Genomic DNA, 25,987 nt, shown 5'->3' on the forward strand with positions numbered 1-25,987 from the left:
CCTTTAGATACTCCAACGGTCCACTGCTCCCGTTTTCCACTGCTCCCTCGGAGCTCCTGCAAAGGACAAACACCCGTTACTGCAAGCTAGGAAATTTGGAACAGTTACATCTGCATTATACTCGCCTTCAGTCTGCTGCTCCACATCTCCACTGCCCATCTGTCAATAAAGCCGTTGTTTTGCCCACTTACCTCTGTGTTTCTCGTCTGTGTTCTGACAGAAGACCGGACCTGAATCCATTCACTCAACCGAAATGGATCCCCGACTTCCCACTCCAGCTGACATGCTGGAGGAACTGGTCAATACCCTCAGTTGTCAGTCTCCGATCAGCCTCTGTGGTTGTGCCAGGGCAGAGCATCAACCAGTGATTTCACACTTCAATTCCGCACATTGGCGGCAACTAGCAGCTGGAATGAAGCCGCTCTCCTGAGCACATCATCAGCGGCTAGATCCATGCATCCGCGCTCAAATGGCTATTTATGACGACACCATGGGGTTGGAAAGTTTCATGCAACGAGCAACTAGAATTTCTCAACGACTCTCTGCCTGTCAGCTCGATGAAACCACTCACCATCCTGCCTCACCTGCTGCCGGTCCTCCAGTACCAGAGCTTATGCAAGTCGGCTCAGTCCGCCTCTCACGCATGTAGTGTGCTCGCCGCCTCGCAGCAGGACTCTGCCTGTACTGTGCAGCGGCCGATCATTTCATCAAGGCCTGCCCCGTCCGACCCCCACAATGACGCTGCAGATTGGATGCTTGCATAAGGAAACATCGCATTTCTGGTACTGGAGGGACCCACCGTGGACATCATCCTGGGATGCTGCTGGCACAATAAACACTTTCCAGAAGTCAGAGGGGGATCCCTGTGAAAACACTCGCTGGAGCGAGGCTGGTCACCAAAACTGCCTCTCCACAGTTCCCAGATAAAACCCAGATCTGTTCCACGCTCATCGACAGTCCAGAACCTCAGGATGTACCATCGATCCCATCTGACTACATGGCGTTCCATGATGTTTTCAGCAAGCAGGCAGCCACCCATTTACCACCACATCGGCCATGGGACTGCGCTATTGACCTACTGCCTGGAGCTACACTCCCCAAGGGTAGAGCGTATCCGTTGTCCATCCTGGAGTGCAAGGCAATGGAGGAGTACATCCAGGAGGCTCTCTAGCAGGGTTTCATTCAACCTTCCTCGTCACCCGCCGCTTCTTCTTCATGGGAGAAAAAAGGACAGAGGCTTGAGGCCCTGCATCGATTACGCGCCCTGAACTCCCAGACGGTAAAGTTGCCATACCCACTTCCCCTGGACCCAGCTGCCCTCGAGGAACTCCGTGGAGCCCGCATATTCTCTAAGCTGGACCAGCGGAGCGCTAACAACCTCATTCGCATCTGGGAAGGAAAACTGCCTTCATCACTCCATCTGGCCACTACGAATATCGGGTGATGACGTAGCCAAATCCCCTTCTGTCTGCCAAGGATTCATGAACGAGGTGTTCCAGGAGTTCCTCCATCGCTTCATGATCGTCTGCATCGATGACATCCTGATATACTCCCGGAACCTCGCCGAACATTGCCACCACGTGAAGCAGGTCCTCAAACAGCTCAGGAAACACCACCTCTATCTGAAGCTGGAGAAATGCGAATTCCACCGCCCCACCATGCAGTTCCTTGGCTATGTCATCAGCCCTGAAGGTATCCAGATGGACCAGGGGAAGATGCAAACCATCCGAGAGTGGCCGTTGCCACAGTCCGTGAAAGAAACTGCAGCGATTCCTTGGATTCTCCAATTTCTACAGACGTTTCATCAACAAATTCAGCCTTCTCACAGTGCCCCTCACTTCCATTCTCCGCGTTAAGCCCAAGTCTCTGTCCTCAAGTCTAAGCCCCGAAGCCCACGAATCCTTTACCAGACTCAAAGAAGCCTTCAGCACGGCCCCATCCTTCGCCACCCCGATCCCCATCCTTCGCCACCCCGATCCCCAGGCACCATTTGTGGTAGAGGTGGATGCATCCACCACGGGAGTTGGGGCTGTGCTGTCACGGCACCATGAAAAGCCTGGTCTCCATCCTTGCGATTTCTACTCCCGGAAACTCACCCCAGCGGAGCCAGATTATGACATTGGAAACCAGGATCTGCTTGCCATCAAGTTGGCTCTAGAGAAGTGGCACCACTGGCTGGAGGGAGCACAATTTCCGTTCACCATCATCATCGATCATAAAAACCTCCAGTATCTGAGAAATGCCAAGAGACTCAACCCTCGACAGGCTCGCTGGGCCCTATTCTTTACAAGATTTGATTTCACCATCACCTACCGCCCAGGAGACCGTAATGTAAAGGCTGACGCCCTGTCACGCATCCACTCTCCAGATCTGCCCACGGAACCTGAGCCAATCCTCCCTCCAGCCATTATAGTCAGCCCCATTCAGTGGGACATCACCGAACGCATCCGCGCCGCCACTTACCTGTTCTGCTGGGAGGCATAGAAGGGAAGACCTATGTCCCTACGTCCCAACGTCCCAACAACAATCCCTTCTTGGCTCAGTGCACGATGTACCGGCCTCTGGACACCCAGGCAGCCAGCGAACTCTCTCGCTCCTCCAAGCTCGGTTCTGGTGGACCAGTATGGCCTGGGATGTCATCCAGTACGTCCGCAGCTGCTCAGTCTGTGCCATGTCCAAAACCCCTCGCTATCTCCCTACCGGCAAGCTGGTACCTCTGCCTATCCCACGGAGGCCCCGGTCACATATAGGGGTAGATTTTGTCACCGATCTCCCTAACTCGGATGGCCACACCTGTGTTCTCGTCGTCGTAGATCAGTTCTCAAAGGCTTACAAGTTAATCCTCCTGAAAGGCCTCCCGACTGCCTTGGAGACTGCTGAATGTCTCTTTCACCACGTCTTCCGAAACTACGGACTCCCAGAAGATATAGTCTCAGACCAGGGTCCTCAGTTTATCTCCCATGTCTGGAAGGTGTTTTTCAAGCTCCTTGGAGTCACAGTCAGCTTCTCATCCGGGTACCATTCGCAAACAAACAGCCAGACTGAGTGCATTGTTCTGACACTTATTTTAAATTCCCAACTTGCCATAATTGAACCTATGTTCTTGTGATTGTTAGCACCATGCATGGAACACACAGTGCAAGAAAATATTATTTTCATGAACATAATTTGTTTTATAAAAAATAAAAAAACTTTTAGGGTGATCATTTCTCTCAGATTAAACATTCAACACAAAAAGATCTTTGAAAATATTTCCTTTTTGTGTTCCATAGAAAAATATCTGCAATAAATCATGACAGAGTTTTCATTTTGGGGTAAACTAAGGCCCATATTAGGCAGTCTTTTTTTTACTCTGATGAAATTGGGATGTTGAAAGCAAACAGTAATGACATATATCAGCCTCCCAGTTTAATCATTCTGCTTGTTTCCTTTTGCCTCGTCTCTGATGCCTCCGTGTTTGAAGTTTCTTCACCACCCTCTTTTCTCTCTCTCTGGAGGATGTTTGAAGCTGCAGAGGAGCTTGCAAGGTTCTTTTTATACTCAAAGGAAGCATAAAGGGAGCATTCTGCAAAGGCAGTTAATTGAACAGAGTTAGAAGTATTAAATACTGCATGCTAAAATTCAATCTCTGTATTGCTGCACTGGTTTGAGACTGCAAGTGACACTCCTTTTACTCTTTAAACAATCCTTTTACTCTTTTATTTTTATAATATAAAATAAGAATGGTCAAGCACCTTGTGTGTCTCTATTGAGATGCTATGAACTAGGAATGCAATTGCTTTCAATTTATTGCTATATGTGTCTCTTATCTTTCTAAACTGACGGATTCAGAGCGAGAATGGGTTGTCATTGTCATCGACACAGCTTTTAAACCACGGCAATTTGAGAAAGAGTGTTTTGTTCTCTGTGAAAACTGGCCACGGCAGTTTCATCAGGAGCAAAGAAAAGCCTTCAAATACCCAGGAGAGGGGATCGAAACACACAGAAATAGTAGAGAAAGACCGTTAAAGTAACAAAAGTAGAAATTTCATGTTTGGGGATTCCATATAGGAGACTGACTGGCCTAGTAGCAGTATAACCAATAACTTCAGCATAGGCTTACACAGTGACATATACAGTACACCTCTTTCTATCCTCTATTTCAAAGCAATCTAATTACAAGTCAGTGACTAAACAACAATAAACATGAAGACTACAGTTCCTATGTCTTACAATGCCTTAAAGGGTTGTGAAACCCCTATTTCAGCACAGGTTAGTTCTCACCAAAATTCAGAAAAAATGTTTAAAAACCGGGCATGGCTATATTATGTAGTGGAGGGGTAAGGAGGAGTTTGTGTCCTGCAATACTACTTATCATGCCACTACAAGTTGGAATGGATGCCACTACAAAAAAAAAAAAAATCAAGTATACATATTAAGTTTTATGTATAAAATGTTTGAATGAAATTACCATGAACTAAGTCTAATTGACATAAAATAGTAATTTTTCCTCATCATAACTTATTATACTGTTTGAGTTTACTGGACTTCATTGCTTTGACAAAGTTCTGGATATCTATCTGGAACCAGATTTTTTATGAAATCAACTGCAAAATGATTGGGTTAAATACAACCCAGTGCTGGGTAAATATTGGACAGAACACATGCTGGGTTGTTTTCAACCAACTGTTGGGTTAAATGTTTAACCCAACCTTCTGGGCAGTAACCCAACCGCTGGGTTCGTCCATGTTTTACCCAGCGCTGGGTTATATTTAAACCAGCATTTTTTAGCATGTACAATCTGACCCCATTTTAACAATTGTAATATCTTCTGATAAGGCCGATCATTACAAAATAATGGTTTAGCTTCAAATACATTGTGACTATAGAAACATTTGGATTTGTGCTGAATGAGAACGGTACGTGAGCCCATACTTTCAGTTTTGCTTTAAATTAGATTTTGTCTCGTTTATAGCTATTCTGGGCTTGTCTACTTTCCTGTGCTGGGCTATAAACTGTGTGCCATATTTTGGTTTTATACCATCTTTGTCCATTAGCCTCCCTTAGCATTTTCTATAGCCTAACGGTTTTCTATGGGGGGAGAAAAAGCTTCATGGCTATCTGCTTTACTGATAGTAATGCTATTAATAAGGTTATTAATATTACAATTGTTATTAGTATTAATAATACTTATTAATACCGAATTGGGCCTCCAATGTCACTGTTATAGTACAATAGGCCACATTAAGCGTTATAGAATGTCCCAAAACTGTGCCTTAAACTATAAGCAAAGCTGATTGTATTTGAACTTGAGTCCAAGTTTAAAATAAATTGACTCACATCCTTGTCAGCTCTTCAGTATTGAAGTGATTTCTGGAATGTCCTCATAACGCTTTGACCTAATTAACTGTAAAAATAAAAATTACACAGGTCACAGTTCACATTTGATGTTGCTTTAAACAATTTTGAGGAGGCTTGAACACACTGACTATGGTCACAAGTTAAATGCTTCTTCAGAGACAGTTCACTCCTAAATGTGCAAACACAATCTTTATAGATGCATGGGAGTGGACATGGACAGTGACTTGCCTGATGGCAGTGTTTCAGCTTGTAGTGTGTGATTAGGGTATGCTGGTTGGTTGGGCGAGGAAAATCTACAAATCTTGCCTCATCGATATGGAGTTGTGCTTCCACTCTGCTTGCACTGACTGTACTGATCCTGCTAAAAAGTCAAACTCCAGCCAAGTACACATACACGTTACATACAGAAATATTCACTGAACATCTTACTTAAAACTAACGATAATGAGTTCAGATTAAGAACACGCTAAAAAGTCACTGATATGTACACTTTTGTCTTTTTATCATCATTTGATCCACAATTTTAGTAGTGATGGGAAGTCCGGTTCTTTTCCGCGAACCGGTTCGACAGTTCGTTTCAATGAACCGGTTCAAAAAACCGGTTCACCAGTTCTTTTACGTCCTCACTTAATGACGTCATTTCTATCGTACCCAGCTAATGAAAAAACACATTCAAATAAAGTGATTTGTAATCATAACTTAATTGAAATAATAATAATCATCACCATAGTCTCGTCTTGAAAAAGTTTCTAACATTAGCGTTTTTCAAAAGCAGGCTCTGATGTGTCTAACCGCATTTGCATTTACCAGTATCTTTAGGCGTACGTTTTATTTTTTTTATTAACTTACATTTCGCCAAATTCACAGTGTACTGGAGATCCGAGAACCTCGGCGGTAGAACACTCATTCTCAGTATCAGCTGTTCGTATTCATCAGCTCTCTCAGCACAGCGTGTCTCGATTCAGTGAACGTTTGGAGTTAATTATGGAAGCCCCGTTCCGCCACCTTGAGAAAAAATATAATTCTATAAGTCATAATATTGAGAAACTTTCTCGTAATAATGACTTATTTTCTCAAAATAATGACTTATTTTCTCATAATAATGACTTATTTTCTCATAATAATGACTTAGTTTCTCGTAATCATGAGAAACTTTCTCGAAATAATGACTTAATCCACGTATGCCAATGCATGAGTGAAGGCACGCTAGCGACATCTGTTGGTCAAAGCCATGCAGGAACACCGCAAACATTGCTTTGTTCTGTAATCTAAAGTGTATGATCTGTCATTAAATAACGATTTCAGATACATTATCTGTATGTAGTCTTGTTAATTTGTAGCACTTACCAAGTTACTCTGCCAGACAGTTATGGCTTCAAACATTCCACCCTGATAGCACACGCACATCTCAGAGACGTGTATTTGACATCTGCATTTACATCTGCAAGACGTATTTTTTGGAGTGTTTGCTCATCTGCAAGATGTCTATAGGACGTTTCCTTTTAGATGTCAAATAGACGTCTATTAGATGTCTTTAAGATGTTTTAGATGATTTAGAATGTATGTAAAACTGACATCTGAAAGACGTCTGTCAGACATTTGTAGGCAGCAGATGCTTTACAGGTCAAGAGATCTTTAACAGACATCTTGCAGACGTTCGTGTGCTATCTGGGCAGACTAATATTTCAGTTAAGAAATCCAGGTATTTTATGAAGAAATGAAAGTCATTACACATATAAACTTAATTTATAGATGTTTATTTCGATGATTTATTAGTTTTATTAGCTGTCCGTTTCATGCATCACATATACACAATGTTCATAGCCATCTCATTTCAAAAGCACAAAGCATCGTTGTTTGTTACCACGGCAACCGCTGGGTGTCTTCAGCATCCCGCTTCTTGCAGGACAAAGGCTTAACGTGAAATATGCTTAACATGGCTTGAAGTACAAAGACAGATTGAACCAAATTCAGTACACAACTTAACGATCATGAAAACTGTATATACAGGCATTCAGGTGGACCCAAAATATGAATGCAATGCAAAACAGCAACGCTTATGCATTTTCTATAGGAAAACATTAATGTGCAACTTTGGACCTTGCTTATGCTTGCCTGTATGCATGATCAATAATATTGTATCCTGAATTAGTCATTGTACTTTAAGCCACATTAAGCATTTTTCACATTCACATCTGCAAGAAGCGGTGTGGGACGCTGAAGACCAAGCGGTTGCCGTGGTAACGAACAACTACGCTTTGTGCTAGCAAGATGGCTACTGTATAAACATTGTGGGCCTATGCATGTGATGCATGAAAGTGACAGCTAAAAAAAAACTATCAAATCATCGAAATGAACATCTATTCATTAAGTGTATATGTGTAATGGCTATGGCTTTCATTTCTTCATAAAATGCGTTTGATTTTTGACAGAGTGACTTGTTTGTAGGGTAAATGCTACAAATTAACAAAAGACTACATGCAGATAATCTATCTGAAATCGTTATTTAACGACTGTTCCTGCATGGCTTTGACCAACAGATGTCGCTAGCATGCTGTCACTCATGCATTGCGCAAGCGTGGATTAAGTCATTATTTCGAGAAAGTTTCTCATTATTACTGTCAGGGATTCCTCACAATCACCACAGTCACCATCCAGGACAATCACCCGCTCACAGTCACCTGAGTACTAATCACCCGCACCTGCTGTCACCAATCAAGCCACACTCACACACATCTCAACCTCTCATTGTCCGGTCTACCGCAGAGAGATAGTAGTATGCTTTGTGTCCAAATTTTTGATTTATTGCCCCCTCATAAAGATAAGACCCCCACCCTCCCACCCACCCAAACTGGACACCTGTTTGTCCGCCCCCACCATCTAAATGAGCATCTGTTTTACTGTCCAGTGATCCTAAGGTATTTTATGAATGTTTTGGGAACCGTGTTTTTGTGTGGGCCATTGAAGACTATTATGTGTTTAAACTTTAAATTGTGAAACTGTGTTAAACGGGATAAAGGGAAGTTTTATTAGAGTTTTCACGCACACATATCAACAAAAACATCAAACATATACGTAAAATGAGCAACGACTTGCTAGCGTTGTTCTAACGAACTCTAACTAGTTTAAAAACGTTTTAAGTTAAATAAAAGAAGTGTACGTGTTTGTTTATTTAAAACAAACAAAACACCTTAGTTAAAACAATAGCATAACATTACAAGCTAAATAATGTCGACTCATCTTCTAAAACAAAAAAGCATACTTTACAACGTTCTATCATTACAGATTAAAGGTAGCTTTTCTCACAAGTTACAGCAAATAGCTCTGACTTATCTTACCCGTCTTCTAAAACAGAAAAGCATCAGACACGTTCGTTATGTAAGCTACTCGTCAAAATCTTGTTACAAGTTAGGAAATAAAGAAAGAGAAAAATAACTGCGATGTAAAATAAAGAAAGAAAGAAAAAGAAAAGAGCAGACTCCGTCAGATAACCGCACACTAGCGTCAAAACTCAGAATGCGTTTACGCCGGTGAATCCAGACCACGCCTTCCGCCACCCCTAACAGCGTGAGGAGAGACCGACGCAAAGACTTAAAAGAATTAAAGTAATGTTTTAACATTAGAACGAACGTTATTTTTAATAAATCTTTAGTATTTCTTAATTAATGAAACAATTCGGCACTCATCCTAAAGCTTTTCATTTTAAAATTAGGTTAGTCTAGTTTTGACCTTTTAAACAAACAGTAGGCCTACCTAACCCGCAGGGAAATGGTGCTTATTTTATTTACTTTAGTTTAGTTATTTACTCTTCTATTTTTGTCAAGTTTAAGACTTCTGACGTGTTATATAACCCAGACTTTTTTCACTTTTAAAAATTTGTTTTTTATTTTTTTCTTATAAAAATCGCCTCTAAGCCGCAGGAAAAGGTTGTCTGTCTTGTTTTATTTTATTTTAGTAGTGTAATGCCTTTATTTACTCTTGATTTTTGTCAATCTTTAAACTTTCTAGCCTGCTATAACGGTTCAAACGCATACGCGCATGTGAGCGGAAACCGGAATGAAAGCAAATATTTCGGACGTCTTTGGATTTTTCAGCCATAATTAGACGCCTAAACTTTTTACATTATCGCACGAAATGTAAAGGGGACAACGAAATGAGAACTGTGTGTCTGGACGAATGATTAACGACGCGTCCGTATCAGATCGAGAGAGTTGCTGTAAAACATCTAAAGGTGTTTCTGGAGACGCAACTCATTTGCAATCTAACGAGTTTTGGGGATCTGGCATCGTAAACTTTGGTGTAGCTGTTCATTTATCAAAGGATGTGTCCCCTTTTGAAGTTTTTATATGACACATAGCTGGTTAAGTTAAAAGTTTAGGTATAGTTTAGGAAAAACATACTCAAACATACACAAACAATCCCCTACATTTAAACATGTAAACTTTTATGATGTCTCATACAAACCTTTTAGAAATAAAAACTTTTAGCATCACACAGGGTATCTCTACAAGATGATGAAAAGCAGCATGATTAAACAACAATATAACTATTGTTTTAACAAATAAGTTAAGATTTGTAGTTTTTATATCTCTCAAACCTAACATGAACCTCTAAAGCGAGGATTAGAAGCAGTCAAACGATCCTGTGGTGAATACAGAGAATTTCTTCATGAATTAGACTGAAAATTAATTGTCATAGGTTGTTTACAACAAAAGTAATTCCTAAACAAGGTGCTACAAATCCCTCACAGAATCTTTCTTTCTCACTTTAAAATTGTATTATTTACTGTGGTGTTTAAATGCAGCATATTTATTTTCAAAGTATGATGTTTTATTTTATTAAAATAAAAACGATTGGTCTATATAGGTTTATTTTACTAAGAATTGATCAAATAATTGACAGAAGTAGTAATTCAAATAAACGATAAGTCCAACTTATCAACCCCCGCCTGACCTGTCTGACGGTTTGTGACAAATATCTTACTGATACAGTTGTGTTAAGATATTAAGTATGTGTAAAACGTGCAAAGTTCAATATTACTGTTAAAAATAGTATAATAAAACACAAACACTGCAAAACAAACACACACACACACACACACACACACACACACACACACACACTAAAACAAACCTATACAGTTAAACATTTAGACTTGTATGATGTTTCATACGAGACGTTTACAAATAAAAAACTTCACACTGGGTATCTCTACAAGATGATGAAAAGCAGTATGATTAAACAATGATATATATCTTTTGTTTTAACAAATAAGTTTTAGATCTTTCAAACCTAAATCATGATGAGGATCAGAAGTTGTCAAATTAACTTCTGATGAATGCAAGTCAGCTACAGAGATTTTCTTTATGAATTAGAGCTAAATAGACTAAAATTAGTTGTCATAAGGTAGTTTGCAACAAAAGTAATTCCTAAACAAGGTGGTGCAAATGTCTCACAGAATCTTTTTTCACAGTATAATGTTTTATTTTATTAAAATAAAAACAACTGGTCTATATAGGTTTATTTTACTAAGATGTGATCAAATAATTGACAGAGGAAATAATTCAAATAAACGATAAGTCCAATTTATCAACCCCCGCCTGATGTGTCTGACGGTTTGTGACAAATATCTTACTGATACAATTGTGTTAAGATGTTAAGTATGTGTAAAACATGTACAAAGTTCAATATTACTGCTAAAAATAGTTTAATAAACCACAAACACTCACATGAAAAACACACACACACACACACACACACACACACACACTAAAACAACCCCTGCAGTTAAACATTTCAACTTTTACGATGTCGTATAAATACACTTTTAGCATCACACAGGGTATCTCTACAAGATGATGGAAAACAGTATGATTAAACAATGATGTAACTTTTGTTTTAACAAATAATTTAAGGTTTTGTAGATTTTAGATCTTTTCACACCTAAAACCGTGATGAGGATCAGAAGCAGTCAAATGATCCTGTGATGAATACAGAGAATTTCTTCATGAATTAGACTAAAATTAGCTGTTGTAAGGTTGTTCGCAACAAAAGTAATTCCTAAACAAGGTGCAACAAATCCTCACAGAATCTTTCTTTCTCACTTTAAAACGGCATTATTAACCATGCTGTTTAAATGCAACATTTATTTTTTCACACTATAATGTTTTATTTAATTAAAATAAAAACAATTGGCTCTTTATAGTTTTATTTCACTAAGATTTGATCAAATAATAGATATAAGCAACAATCAAATATTTGATAACTCCATCTTATCACCAAAACTGATGTGTCTTACGGTTTGTGATGACATCAGAATCAGAATCAGAACGAGCTTTATCGGTCAGGTATGTTTGCACATACGAGGAATTGTTATAGTTACAGAAGCTCCACAGTGCAACAGAAAGACAACAACAGGACAGGACACAGATAATAAAAGAATAATATACAAATAGACAATGTACAAAATAGCAAAAACACAATATATAATATAGACAAATATGTATGTACAGTTATGATATGTGCAAAATTGAAATGAAACAATAAGCGTGTGTTAAGATGCACGTTACGTATGTGTAAAATGTGTCAAGTTCAATATTACTATTAAAAATAGTTTAAAAGGGTCATTTTTAGCTTTCATATAGGATTCACAACCACACTCTGTAACAGAGACCCGCCCCCGGGGGCAGATGAAAATAGAATGTATGAAAGACTTTTCTTATTATAATAAGATATTATAATGACAGACTAACAACTTTAGATTGATTAAAACAACTGAGGTTACGCATTTCTCTTGAATATGTATACAGTAACCAGTGAGTACATGAAACATTATTGTATAAATACACATCCTTGTAAATTCAGCATGATTCTATCATATTAATCAATAAAAAAGAACAACCGGTTTGTTGGAAATAATAAAAAAATTAAAATAGTGTTGTGTTTCTAAGTTAGAATGTTTATAGTGTGTAGTAAAATCTTAACTTTAAGCTAAAGCATTTTCTTTCAAACTCTCTCACGCAAGCACATGGCTTTCCCACAAACTCCCAACAACATACATAAGTTTTGTTTTATCATCTAGAAACCCTATAATGGAGTTATGTTTTGCATTATTACAACTATAGATGCCGAAGAGGACATTAACCTGTTTAACCTGTTTAAAATGTGAACAATATCACTTAAGACTAGTTTGACAAACAAGGGTACGATCATAAAACAAGCCTGGATCCAATTTGAAACATTCTAACAACAAGTACAACCATTGCAGCAAATGTATTCAATCAATCAATCAAACTTTATTACAGACTCAAGGTCCAGATTTAAAAAAGACAGTAGACAGCATATACAACCCATAGCATCTATCACAGACATAAAGAGTTACAAAATACAGCAATACCGGTGTCTCCACAACTTTGACTGATACCGTGTAGTACTAACCCCTATATTTGATAAACCCACAATAATCTCATTTTAGAAGCATTAAGCCGACCGATAAAACTATACATAAGATTTCGTAACAGTGTTTTAAAAGTGATTACTCTCGCACTCACAAACATTTCACTTGCACTATGACATCTAGGCCTCCGTAGTAAGATTCTCCTTGCATCATTATAAGCTACTTGCGGCTTTGTAAACTAGATGGTCTGTAGTTACGCCGCAAATGAGTATAAAGTGTTGTACAGTACGCTTTGAAAAGTGACACCTTTACCTCATCTGAACAGAAACTAAACTTACGTAAAGTATGTTCGCCTGCATATACATCATACCTTTCAATATCCTCAGCATCTGTCACGCGTTCAGTGATAAAATGTCCAAGGTATTTTACTTTCGCACACACAGTGAGACTCTTGTTAGACAACTTAAAAACTGGAAAATTTATATTATAACACCGCAGCAAGATAAAACTCTGGACGAACAACTTATCAGACGTTCTACGTATTATTACAAGTCCCTGCTTACCTAGTTTATGATGAAACTAGAAAATATAGACGTGAGCTAACGGGTGTTCAAAATACCGGTCACGTTCAATTAGACGAAGACATGCCGAGGTAGCGAACACAACGAACTCGGGAGGGTCAAGCAAACAGTCTAACACAACACACGTTCTCCAGAATGGTGCTGATGATGGGTTCATAATTTCACGATGAAGACCAACGGGGTATTCACCTGCAGCAGGACTGACTGACTTTTTCTTAAGATTTGATTTCAAGAACACACAACCGAATCCTAAAGCTATTTCACGAAATAACACAACAACGGGTGCACCATTTCAACATATACACGTCAAGTCTGTTTTACCATAAGTATATCGTATTCTTTTATATATATATATTTGTTTAGGCTAAATACGTTTTAACAATTATTTTTGTTTTACAAAGATGTTAAATTGAACACGTGTAACTAATACCTCATTCAAATGTCACGGTCTTTCAGGCCAACGAACTACAATACCCAGCATACACCTCAGACTACAAACATGGCCGTCGGGGATACATATACCAAAATGGTCATACGCGACAGATCTCTAAATCGTCGGACTTCTAATTATTCGCACGCTCAGATAACCTATATAAAAGACACACGTCCACACTTTTTGTGAAGAATATTAAGTTCTGTGTTGCGATGTTACAAACCCCTTTTGTGAGCTCTGTTAGTGTCATGAAGCGATTCATTTCCGTGAATCGATTCTTTCCCACAGTTCGGTTCAACGAACCGATTCATCGGATCCTTACGCCATCTCGCAGTTATGTCAGTATACACTTCTTTCCTAACAACTCGGGTCGCTTTTATATCAGTGAAACATACAAATAAAGTTAACAGCGTGAAGGCGTCTTTTGTTCATTTAATCTGTTTGTGGTCATGATTTCATTCACCGATCCTTCATGTCGGATACGAGTCAGACCGACCAATATTGAGTAGCCTACACGTAAACGCTGATATGTTCTACATGTCTGAAGTATAAGTGTGTAGAAAGAATAAACCGGTCTTATAAACTCATCGATTTGGCTTAACAACTTTAAAACATAATCTGCATGAACGATAAACCATACACTCTTAAAATCGATAGCACACAAAATATGTGTAAAAGGACCGATAACATAATAAAGTAATGTTTTGGTTCGTGTCTTACACAACTGCGCGTTATAACGGGTTTATTAAGTTTTAATATAAAAGATAATAGTCTGTTAACAATTTAGATGCTTTTATTATGAAATCGCACAAAGAACCGCTGAAGTACGTACTGTTATGGAATTAACTGAAACAATACTACGTGCTCATTTAACCGCTTATTTACGGTATGCTGAATATAAAACTCTTAAACAGGAACATTAAAACATTTCAAACTTGTTAAACACCCGCTTCAATACATTCAATACATAAAACATTTATCAAATACTACAAAACAATAGTTAGGTAAACGACTTACAGTTGATGTCATTTTAAGCGAAAGGCGGAATGATTCACGTCTTTTTATTCTGTCCACACCAATGCTTTGACACCTGCGTTTTAGAGGTCTGTCTTTTAGGTCTGACCCAGAAAAGCGGATGTCGTAATATTTTGTTCTTCTTTTATGAAAACATGCGGCAAGAAGTTTTTTACCTCATCTGCATTATACCGACACATTTTAACATGTCGTAAATTCCAATAGTTAGCAAATGCAACTGTTTATTACCGAGATAAGACACATCAGAGTTGCGTTCTATTTAACATTTTTCATCTACCTACATGTTTATCGGCGCTACTGTTCTAGGCCTCCTCACACCTTTGTGAGATATAAACCGCAAAGTTTTTTCACGGCGTTACGCTTTGAACCCAGAACCGTTTCCAAGAAGTTTCCATGATTTTGTTCACTCTTTCTGTTTGAATTTGTGTACCGCGGTTTCACCATCCTTATCTTATTTTCCCAACCTAATTGTAATTGTTAGGCCTTACGCTTTGTCTCGTTAGCTCCTCTTTGTTCGCATAAGTCAATATTTCTACGAATTTGGTTGATTTAATAAAATATTGCGTCTTCATTCGAGACATTTACGTTATATTATTATATCATCCTCGTTTATATCAGATATACAAGATCGTTTCTTATTAAATATTATTAAATTGATAACAACAAACAAAAAAGTATCTTAGGCGTGACCGGCGTTTATGGCTTTCCTGATGACAACCCGCCCCTGTGCACCACGCAAAGTTGAGGGTGGGTCCGAACGCTAAAACCAACGACGACCGACCCGATAAACTCAGTTACGGCTTCGCTACCAGGTTTGAAAGTGCAGACAGAGATACTGTAAGATCTTGTCAAACGTTATCTACATGGATCGACAGAATCAGCTTCAAGAAACCAAATCGCCTGAGCCCGACTCGCTCTGCAATTTTTCTACTAATAACGCTTCGGCGGATCTGAACCATGAACCGGAAATTGAAACTGAAAGCGAAATTCCACAGTGCCGTCATGGATTAAAACAGTCAATCAAGATTCTAGGAAACGCGACAAAGCTCTATATTGGTTAGGGGACAAAATGTATCTCTTGGACAGAATTGAATTCTGAAAAGTCGGCTGACGCCGTGCAAAAGCTAATGGATCGTGACCGGAGTTCTGGCTATGCTGCGGATGAGCAACTGGACTGCGACTGCGATGCGGGAAAACGTGTTTAGTAAAAGACGTCAGAGACCCCACGTTTAAACTACATTACAGAGGACAAATGATCGACCTGATGCGTAAGATCATCGTGGCGGAGTGCGATCCAAATCACGATTGTACAGAAGATACCAAGCGAAACAACCCTCAAGAACGAAATGAAAATTGTAAGAAGGCTGAAATATCCATGGCCTGATTTGACTAGCATGTTTCTCACCGGCAGGGGCCGGTCTGTCTAATTACCAGAAAAATTTTGGATGTGATGTCTGAATGTGATGATGAGATGGACATTAACAAGGTTCTCTGTCTGTGTACGTCCGTGACAGATCTATGCGTGTTGTTGGCTGTAAAAAATTGTGATTCTATGACGTGCGAAATTGTTGCATCACTGGTTGATTTTATATTTGAGCAAAACATGTTTGTCTGCAGAGATTTCTTTTTCTGGCTAGACCACCGGTTTAATGTCGTTACTACCGTTTGTTTGTAAATTTGATCATTTTCTTCACTCAATGTATGATTGTATACTCGACAGTTATTGTTGAAATAAAAGGTTGACTCAACTAACTCGTTATTCTGTTCTCTGACTTCATAAAAACGTCTTTATTTAAAATTATTTAAATGTAACGATTTACGCGGTACAGATAGCAAGTTTTTTTTGTTTGTTGTTATCAATTTAATAATATTTAATAAGAAACGATCTTGTATATCTGATATAAACTGGGATGATATAATAATATAACGTAAATGTCTCGAATGAAGACGCAATATTTTATTAAATCAACCAAATTGTAGAAATATTGACTTATGCGAACAAAGAGGAGCTAACGAGACAAAGCGTAAGGCCTAACAATTACAATTAGGTTGGGAAAATAAGATAAGGATGGTGAAACCGCGGTACACAAATTCAAACAGAAAGAGTGAACAAAATCATGGAAACTTCTTGGAAACGGTTCTGGGTTCAAAGCGTAACGCCGTGAAAAAACTTTATGGTTTATATCTCACAAAGGTGTGAGGAGGCCTAGAACAGTAGCGCCGATAAACATGTAGGTAGATGAAAAATGTTAAATAGAACGCAACTCTGATGTGTCTTATCTCGGTAATAAACAGTTGCATTTGCTAACTATTGGAATTTACGACATGTTAAAATGTGTCGGTATAATGCAGATGAGGTAAAAACTTCTTGCCGCATGTTTTCATAAAAGAAGAACAAAATATTACGACATCCGCTTTTCTGGGTCAGACCTAAAAGACAGACCTCTAAAACGCAGGTGTCAAAGCATTGGTGTGGACAGAATAAAAAGACGTGAATCATTCCGCCTTTCGCTTAAAATGACATCAACTGTAAGTCGTTTACCTAACTATTGTTTTGTAGTATTTGATAAATGTTTTATGTATTGAATGTATTGAAGCGGTGTTTAACAAGTTTGAAATGTTTTAATGTTCCTGTTTAAGAGTTTTATATTCAGCATACCGTAAATAAGCGGTTAAATGAGCACGTAGTATTGTTTCAGTTAATTCCATAACAGTACGTACTTCAGCGGTTCTTTGTGCGATTTCATAATAAAAGCATCTAAATTGTTAACAGACTATTATCTTTTATATTAAAACTTAATAAACCCGTTATAACGCGCAGTTGTGTAAGACACGAACCAAAACATTACTTTATTATGTTATCGGTCCTTTTACACATATTTTGTGTGCTATCGATTTTAAGAGTGTATGGTTTATCGTTCATGCAGATTATGTTTTAAAGTTGTTAAGCCAAATCGATGAGTTTATAAGACCGGTTTATTCTTTCTACACACTTATACTTCAGACATGTAGAACATATCAGCGTTTACGTGTAGGCTACTCAATATTGGTCGGTCTGACTCGTATCCGACATGAAGGATCGGTGAATGAAATCATGACCACAAACAGATTAAATGAACAAAAGACGCCTTCACGCTGTTAACTTTATTTGTATGTTTCACTGATATAAAACGACCCGAGTTGTTAGGAAAGAAGTGTATACTGACATAACTGCGAGATGGCGTAAGGATCCGATGAATCGGTTCGTTGAACCGAACTGTGGGAAAGAATCGATTCACGGAAATGAATCGGCTTCGCGACACTAACAGAGCTCACAAAAAGGGGTTTGTAACATCGCAACACAGAACTTAATATTCTTCACAAAAAAGTGTGGACGTGTGTCTTTTTATATAGGTTATCTGAGCGTGCGAATAATTAGAAGTCCGACGATTTAGAGATCTGTCGCGTATGACCATTTTGGTATATGTATCCCCGACGGCCATGTTTGTAGTCTGAGGTGTATGCTGGGTATTGTAGTTCGTTGGCCTGAAAGACCGTGACATTTGAATGAGGTATTAGTTACACGTGTTCAATTTAACATCTTTGTAAAAACAAAAATAATTGTTAAAACGTATTTAGCCTAAACAAATATATATATATAAAAAGAATACGATATACTTATGGTAAAACAGACTTGACGTGTATATGTTGAAATGGTGCACCCGTTGTTGTGTTATTTCGTGAAATAGCTTTAGGATTCGGTTGTGTGTTCTTGAAATCAAATCTTAAGAAAAAGTCAGTCAGTCCTGCTGCAGGTGAATACCCCGTTGGTCTTCATCGTGAAATTATGAACCCATCATCAGCACCATTCTGGAGAACGTGTGTTGTGTTAGACTGTTTGCTTCATGACCCTCCCGAGTTCGTTGTGTTCGCTACCTCGGCATGTCTTCGTCTAATTGAACGTGACCGGTATTTTGAACACCCGTTAGCTCACGTCTATATTTTCTAGTTTCATCATAAACTAGGTAAGCAGGGACTTGTAATAATACGTAGAACGTCTGATAAGTTGTTCGTCCAGAGTTTTATCTTGCTGCGGTGTTATAATATAAATTTTCCAGTTTTTAAGTTGTCTAACAAGAGTCTCACTGTGTGTGCGAAAGTAAAATACCTTGGACATTTTATCACTGAACGCGTGACAGATGCTGAGGATATTGAAAGGTATGATGTATATGCAGGCGAACATACTTTACGTAAGTTTAGTTTCTGTTCAGATGAGGTAAAGGTGTCACTTTTCAAAGCGTACTGTACAACACTTTATACTCATTTGCGGCGTAACTACAGACCATCTAGTTTACAAAGCCGCAAGTAGCTTATAATGATGCAAGGAGAATCTTACTACGGAGGCCTAGATGTCATAGTGCAAGTGAAATGTTTGTGAGTGCGAGAGTAATCACTTTTAAAACACTGTTACGAAATCTTATGTATAGTTTTATCGGTCGGCTTAATGCTTCTAAAAATGAGATTATTGTGGGTTTATCAAATATAGGGGTTAGTACTACACGGTATCAGTCAAAGTTGTGGAGACACCGGTATTGCTGTATTTTGTAACTCTTTATGTCTGTGATAGATGCTATGGGTTGTATATGCTGTCTACTGTCTTTTTTAAATCTGGACCTTGAGTCTGTAATAAAGTTTGATTGATTGATTGAATACATTTGCTGCAATGGTTGTACTTGTTGTTAGAATGTTTCAAATTGGATCCAGGCTTGTTTTATGATCGTACCCTTGTTTGTCAAACTAGTCTTAAGTGATATTGTTCACATTTTAAACAGGTTAAACAGGTTAATGTCCTCTTCGGCATCTATAGTTGTAATAATGCAAAACATAACTCCATTATAGGGTTTCTAGATGATAAAACAAAACTTATGTATGTTGTTGGGAGTTTGTGGGAAAGCCATGTGCTTGCGTGAGAGAGTTTGAAAGAAAATGCTTTAGCTTAAAGTTAAGATTTTACTACACACTATAAACATTCTAACTTAGAAACACAACACTATTTTAATTTTTTTATTATTTCCAACAAACCGGTTGTTCTTTTTTATTGATTAATATGATAGAATCATGCTGAATTTACAAGGATGTGTATTTATACAATAATGTTTCATGTACTCACTGGTTACTGTATACATATTCAAGAGAAATGCGTAACCTCAGTTGTTTTAATCAATCTAAAGTTGTTAGTCTGTCATTATAATATCTTATTATAATAAGAAAAGTCTTTCATACATTCTATTTTCATCTGCCCCCGGGGGCGGGTCTCTGTTACAGAGTGTGGTTGTGAATCCTATATGAAAGCTAAAAATGACCCTTTTAAACTATTTTTAATAGTAATATTGAACTTGACACATTTTACACATACGTAACGTGCATCTTAACACACGCTTATTGTTTCATTTCAATTTTGCACATATCATAACTGTACATACATATTTGTCTATATTATATATTGTGTTTTTGCTATTTTGTACATTGTCTATTTGTATATTATTCTTTTATTATCTGTGTCCTGTCCTGTTGTTGTCTTTCTGTTGCACTGTGGAGCTTCTGTAACTATAACAATTCCTCGTATGTGCAAACATACCTGACCGATAAAGCTCGTTCTGATTCTGATTCTGATGTCATCACAAACCGTAAGACACATCAGTTTTGGTGATAAGATGGAGTTATCAAATATTTGATTGTTGCTTATATCTATTATTTGATCAAATCTTAGTGAAATAAAACTATAAAGAGCCAATTGTTTTATTTTAATTAAATAAAACATTATAGTGTGAAAAATAAATGTTGCATTTAAACAGCATGGTTAATAATGCCGTTTTAAAGTGAGAAAGAAAGATTCTGTGAGGGATTTGTTGCACCTTGTTTAGGAATTACTTTTGTTGCGAACAACCTTACAACAGCTAATTTTAGTCTAATTCATGAAGAAATTCTCTGTATTCATCACAGGATCATTTGACTGCTTCTGATCCTCATCACGGTTTTAGGTGTGAAAAGATCTAAAATCTACAAAACCTTAAATTATTTGTTAAAACAAAAGTTACATCATTGTTTAATCATACTGTTTTCCATCATCTTGTAGAGATACCCTGTGTGATGCTAAAAGTGTATTTATACGACATCGTAAAAGTTGAAATGTTTAACTGCAGGGGTTGTTTTAGTGTGTGTGTGTGTGTGTGTGTGTGTGTGTGTGTTTTTCATGTGAGTGTTTGTGGTTTATTAAACTATTTTTAGCAGTAATATTGAACTTTGTACATGTTTTACACATACTTAACATCTTAACACAATTGTATCAGTAAGATATTTGTCACAAACCGTCAGACACATCAGGCGGGGTTGATAAATTGGACTTATCGTTATTTGAATTATTTCCTCTGTCAATTATTTGATCACATCTTAGTAAAATAAACCTATATAGACCAGTTGTTTTTATTTTAATAAAATAAAACATTATACTGTGAAAAAAGATTCTGTGAGACATTTGCACCACCTTGTTTAGGAATTACTTTTGTTGCAAACTACCTTATGACAACTAATTTTAGTCTATTTAGCTCTAATTCATAAAGAAAATCTCTGTAGCTGACTTGCATTCATCAGAAGTTAATTTGACAACTTCTGATCCTCATCATGATTTAGGTTTGAAAGATCTAAAACTTATTTGTTAAAACAAAAGATATATATCATTGTTTAATCATACTGCTTTTCATCATCTTGTAGAGATACCCAGTGTGAAGTTTTTATTTGTAAACGTCTCGTATGAAACATCATACAAGTCTAAATGTTTAACTGTATAGGTTTGTTTTAGTGTGTGTGTGTGTGTGTGTGTGTGTGTGTGTGTTTGTTTTGCAGTGTTTGTGTTTTATTATACTATTTTTAACAGTAATATTGAACTTTGCACGTTTTACACATACTTAATATCTTAACACAACTGTATCAGTAAGATATTTGTCACAAACCGTCAGACAGGTCAGGCGGGGTTGATAAGTTGGACTTATCGTTTATTTGAATTACTACTTCTGTCAATTATTTGATCAATTCTTAGTAAAATAAACCTATATAGACCAATCGTTTTATTTTAATAAAATAAAACATCATACTTTGAAAATAAATATGCTGCATTTAAACACCACAGTAAATAATACAATTTTAAAGTGAGAAAGAAAGATTCTGTGAGGATTTGTAGCACCTTGTTTAGGAATTACTTTTGTTGTAAACAACCTATGACAATTAATTTTCAGTCTAATTCATGAAGAAATTCTCTGTATTCACCACAGGATCGTTTGACTGCTTCTAATCCTCGCTTTAGAGGTTCATGTTAGGTTTGAGAGATATAAAAACTACAAATCTTAACTTATTTGTTAAAACAATAGTTATATTGTTGTTTAATCATGCTGCTTTTCATCATCTTGTAGAGATACCCTGTGTGATGCTAAAAGTTTTTATTTCTAAAAGGTTTGTATGAGACATCATAAAAGTTTACATGTTTAAATGTAGGGGATTGTTTGTGTATGTTTGAGTATGTTTTTCCTAAACTATACCTAAACTTTTAACTTAACCAGCTATGTGTCATATAAAAACTTCAAAAGGGGACACATCCTTTGATAAATGAACAGCTACACCAAAGTTTACGATGCCAGATCCCCAAAACTCGTTAGATTGCAAATGAGTTGCGTCTCCAGAAACACCTTTAGATGTTTTACAGCAACTCTCTCGATCTGATACGGACGCGTCGTTAATCATTCGTCCAGACACACAGTTCTCATTTCGTTGTCCCTTTACATTTCGTGCGATAATGTAAAAGTTTAGGCGTCTAATTATGGCTGAAAAATCCAAAGACGTCCGAAATATTTGCTTTCATTCCGGTTTCCGCTCACATGCGCGCGTATGCGTTTGAACCGTTATAGCAGGCTAGAAAGTTTAAAGATTGACAAAAATCAAGAGTAAATAAAGGCATTACACTACTAAAATAAAATAAAACAAGACAGACAACCTTTTCCTGCGGCTTAGAGGCGATTTTTATAAGAAAAAAATTAAAAACAAATTTTTAAAAGTGAAAAAGTCTGGGTTATATAACACGTCAGAAGTCTTAAACTTGACAAAAATAGAAGAGTAAATAACTAAACTAAAGTAAATAAAATAAGCACCATTTCCTGCGGGTTAGGTAGGCCTACTGTTTGTTTAAAAGGTCAAAACTAGACTAACCTAATTTTAAAATGAAAAGCTTTAGGATGAGTGCCGAATTGTTTCATTAATTAAGAAATACTAAAGATTTATTAAAAATAACGTTCGTTCTAATGTTAAAACATTACTTTAATTCTTTTAAGTCTTTGCGTCGGTCTCTCCTCACGCTGTTAGGGGTGGCGGAAGGCGTGGTCTGGATTCACCGGCGTAAACGCATTCTGAGTTTTGACGCGCTTAGTGTGCGGTTATCTGACGGAGTCTGCTCTTTTCTTTTTCTTTCTTTCTTTTATTTTACATCGCAGTTATTTTTCTCTTTCTTTTATTTCCTAACTTGTAACAAGATTTTGACGAGTAGCTTACATAACGAACGTGTCTGATGCTTTTTCTGTTTTAGAAGACGGGTAAGATAAGTCAGAGCTATTTGCTGTAACTTGTGAGAAAAGCTACCTTTTAATCTGTAATGATAGAACGTTGTAAAGTATGCTTTTTGTTTTAGAAGATGAGTCGACATTATTTAGCTTGTAATGTTATGCTATTGTTTTAACTAAGGTGTTTTGTTTGTTTTAAATAAACAAACACGTACACTTCTTTTATTTAACTTAAAACGTTTTTAAACTAGTTAGAGTTCGTTAGAACAACGCTAGCAAGTCGTTGCTCATTTTACGATATGTTTGATGTTTTTGTTGATATGTGTGCGTGAAAACTCTAATAAAAACTTCCCTTTATCCCGTTTAACACAGTTTCACAATTTAAAGTTTAAACACATAATAGTCTTCAATGGCCCACACAAAAACACGGTTCCCAAAACATTCATAAATACCTTAGGATCACTGGACAGTAAAAACAGATGCTCATTTAGATGGGTGGGGGCGGACAAACAGGTGTCCAGTTTGGGCGGGTGGGAGGGGTGGGGGGTCTTATCTTTATGAGGGGGCAATAAATCAAAAATTTGGACACAAAGCATACTACTATCTCTCTTACCGCTCACCTACACGGACTGCTCTGGACTCCCCAGAGAATTACCTACCTGGAATACTTTCCCTTGGACTCTCTCAGCCGATCCTCCTACGAATCCTGTTGTTCATGCTACAAGATCCCCCACCAACCTACAAAAGAAACACGTCAGCACGATCACAGCTAAGCACTCTGAATCCTACACAGTTTTGCTCACTCACCTGACTTTTGCCTCTCCCATTCCAGTTTCCCAATTCCCCTTCAATAAACCATCCTGTTTGTCACTTACCTGTTGTCTCTGGCCTTGCTTTGTGACAATTACGAGAAAGTTTCTCATTATTTCGAGAAAGTTTCTCATTATTACGAGAAACTAAGTTATTATTACGAGAAACTAAGTCATTATTATGAGAAAGTTTCTCATTATTTCGAGAACGTTTCTCATTATTACGAGAAACTAAGTCATTATTATGAAAAACTAAGTCATTATCACGAGAAATTTTCTGAATATAATGAGAAACAAAGTCATAATTATCTCATTATTATGACTTACAGAATTATATTTTTTCTCAAGGTGGCGGGAACGGGCTTCCATAGTTAATGGCGTAACATATGTGGGATTACAAATTTATTTAAATGTTTAATTTAGATTCCAATGTAATAGTGTACAAACTGAAGAAGTTATATACATTGTATTTAGCATTTATGGTGAAGATGATGACATCAGATGAACGATTCAAGAGGTCCCTGCCAGTTCCTGTTCTCTTATTGTAAGTCTAATGAGCCAGACGACGGAGACTCTTGCCTTTTGTTTGTAATTGCTCTTGATGCCCCTGCCCCAATCTTTGGGCAGTTAGGCTGATTAGATTAGGAGTGGTTAAATGGGGCAGGATTCTATACCTGAATACCTCATTTGCATGCTTAAAGGTCGTCACCCAGGTGCTTTGTTTTCACTCCTAAGCACTGCCCCCTAAATGTATATAAACTACAATGTATCACTGCTTTAGATTTAGATTTTCGATGACTACAGCTACCGACAGCTTGTGTTCTCAATAAAAGAATCCTGCTGAAGATACAACCCGAAGTCTCCTGGTCTTCACTTCTGAGTTGCCTAAACTTTAGAAGACATAGGTTTACAACACATATACTCCGAAATATTGGTTTATTTCGAGTCTGAGGGACTGTCAAGAACGTCTGTAAGTGAATAAACACGAATTTGCCAGGCAGTGCGTGTGACTCCCGATTAGTTCGCAAAATGTGATTGCCTGAAATCAAAACGCGGACCTAAATTAACATTAAAGAAAGCACAAATCAGGGTATACTTATTCATTTCATTATCGGCAATCCATAAAGTCCATCTGTAATCGTTCAAACGCAGGCTCCTTCATCTTTTCTTGCATGATCAGCAACTTCTTGTGCAGAAAATGGCGGATGGTGCGTCTCAACTTTGTTAAAATACTACGTCAACATGACGTAGAGCTTCTGGCACATGCACATCACACAGAAAATTGATAGAACTTATGTTTTGTTGTTATATGAACATGTTATTAAGTTTTCCATTTCCCTTCAAGCTGAGGTTGTTATAACTCATCTTATTGTGTAGTGAGACACTGCAAGTTGACAGGACATAATTTTACTTGTCCACCTGACTAAAACTCAGAATCATTTTTTACAGTGTATGTATGTGTGTATATATATATATATATATATATATACACACACACATAGAACATGCCAGAATTATGCTAGTAACATGCTAATCATGCTAGGAACCTGCTATCAACATGCTAACGTCATGCTAATTATGCTAGTTACATGCTAATCATGCTAAAAACACGATTAGCAACATGTTAATTACATGCTAATCAACAACATGCTAATCATGTCAACACCATGCTAATCATACTAATCATGTTAGCAATGTTAACTACATGCCAATCATGTTAACAACATGCTATCAACATGCTAACGTCATGTTAATTATGCTAGTTACATGCTAATCATGCTAAAAACACGATTAGCAACATGTTAATTACA

General features: G+C 37.5%; 1 long non-coding RNA gene across 1 annotated transcript; it reads right to left on the reverse strand.

Moving 5' to 3' along the window:
* Window positions 1–5,574: 5,574 nt before the first annotated feature.
* LOC131522056 (uncharacterized) lies at window positions 5,575–25,050 on the reverse strand. Its single transcript, XR_009266433.1, has 3 exons — window positions 24,027–25,050; window positions 6,190–6,345; window positions 5,575–5,714 (listed from the first exon to the last, which is right to left on the reverse strand). It is a non-coding gene; the product is annotated as an uncharacterized LOC131522056 (long non-coding RNA).
* Window positions 25,051–25,987: the final 937 nt, after the last annotated feature.

The sequence above is a fragment of the Onychostoma macrolepis genome, chromosome 16, assembly GCF_012432095.1.
Source record: "Onychostoma macrolepis isolate SWU-2019 chromosome 16, ASM1243209v1, whole genome shotgun sequence".
NCBI classification, from domain to species: domain Eukaryota; kingdom Metazoa; phylum Chordata; class Actinopteri; order Cypriniformes; family Cyprinidae; genus Onychostoma; species Onychostoma macrolepis.